The sequence below is a fragment of the Aplysia californica genome, unplaced genomic scaffold (genome assembly GCF_000002075.1).
Source record: "Aplysia californica isolate F4 #8 unplaced genomic scaffold, AplCal3.0 scaffold00070, whole genome shotgun sequence".
Lineage (NCBI taxonomy): Eukaryota > Metazoa > Mollusca > Gastropoda > Aplysiida > Aplysiidae > Aplysia > Aplysia californica.
In genome coordinates this window covers 1014035-1015682 of record NW_004797340.1, presented here as the reverse complement: position 1 = coordinate 1015682, position 1648 = coordinate 1014035, and the positions used below count along the sequence as shown (strand labels likewise).

The 1648-nt window shown below is 37.9% G+C and overlaps 1 protein-coding gene across 1 annotated transcript in view; it reads left to right on the top strand.

Annotated features, from left to right (window-relative positions):
• The window catches only part of LOC101846800, a gene marked incomplete at its 5' end in the record, with an annotated part of 24554 nt that overhangs the window by 3031 nt on the left and 19875 nt on the right, over positions 1–1648 (top strand).

Below are 1648 nucleotides of genomic sequence, written 5' to 3'. Positions count from 1 at the left end.
CACACACACACACCCACACCCACACCCACACCCACCCACCCACACACACAGAAACACAAGCACACGTTGTGATCAAGAGCTCTGTACGCCATCCGTGTTCCTTTTACGTTTGTTGCGACGTCTTTGAAGCTCCTCTGTGTTTTGTTTCGTAATAACTGTGTTTGCGACGTAGGTATTTAATGCTTCTATCAATTGGTAATTTGAAGAAAAGTTAACTCTAGTGTTGATCGTTAGCTTCTGTCTAAAAATATATGAATGAAAAAAATTGATGGAGGTGCGCACAAATCAAAATAAATTGTCTCATCTCAGTGAAATTAATATTTTAAATGATTTTTATCTTGAAAACGGCCTATATAATGTTTTATTTACCCACGCTGATAAAAGTTAGGATACTATTGTGTATGATCTAATCGTCATACAAAATGGGTGGTTCATGGATTCTCTGGTGTTGTTTGCTCCTTCTTTTCTGTCAAACATCGATCTATTGTCCTGATCTTTGCTCTTTTATTGTGTATGTAGCCTCTTGTAACACCTCTAATCTTCGGCACTAATATGACCTAATTGCATTTCAAGTGCCATTAAATGTTTTCTAAGAATAGCCTTTACATTCAGTGTTTTTGTGAAATGAAGATGCATAAAACAACAATAAATTAAAATTTAAAAAAAAGAAAGAAAATTAAAAAGTAAAGGATAAAATTTTCTTCAAAATACTTTTGTAACCTGGTTTTATGGTCAACGATGAAGGTTAGGAATAGGAAGCAATATTTTGTTTCCATATATTTGACTTTTTTCTTTTTGCTACGACACCGTCAACTCGAATAGAGTGGGGAATACATAATATTATTATTATAATTTCTGAACCATTATACCAGAGCCGCCACTTATCACCGCCTTAAATTAACCAGAGGTCAACTCTGAGACTCGAAACGCGCTGTAGGACGTTGATGGTATAATATTATGATTAAAATTCATTTCTGAAAGCACAGGTCCCCTCCCTGTCTGGCTGTCTGCGTGTTTATCTCTTTGTCTGTCTTGCCCCGATCTGAATGGTTTCAATTTATCGCAGACCCAGGCATATAGACACACACACATAAACGTGCTTAAGCAGACTCAGACAGACACAACTGTAAAGATGTGCACAAACACATACATACATACCTGCACAGTCTTTCATTCCTGAATAAACAGATAGACACAGTCGTACAGAAATGATAAATCTGATCCTTAACTTTGGCTCAATCCTCCCTTGAATTTAGCAGTCGCCGGGAGAATCTGAGCGCAGAAAGTAATATTGAGATTTTTTATTCTAAGCTCCTCTGTATGTCTGCTAACAAACATCCAACCTCTGACGTTGTCAGACCAGCCTTTTCTTTGTCGTCTTCTACTGAAGATGAGATAGCCTTTACTTTTACTGATCCATGAGGAACATTTTGGGTGGATATACACAGAATCAGCATCAATATGGAAATGCTCGAATTCATGTAGAGCTACGTTGGATGCACAACTCAATCACAATGCGTATGCAAACATGCAGTGTTTCCAGTTTCCAAGATCATAAACTCTATCCCCCCTTCTCTCTCTCTCTCTCTCTCTCTCTCTCTCTCTCTCTCTCTCTCTCTCTCTCTCTCTCTCTCTCTCTCTTTCTCAC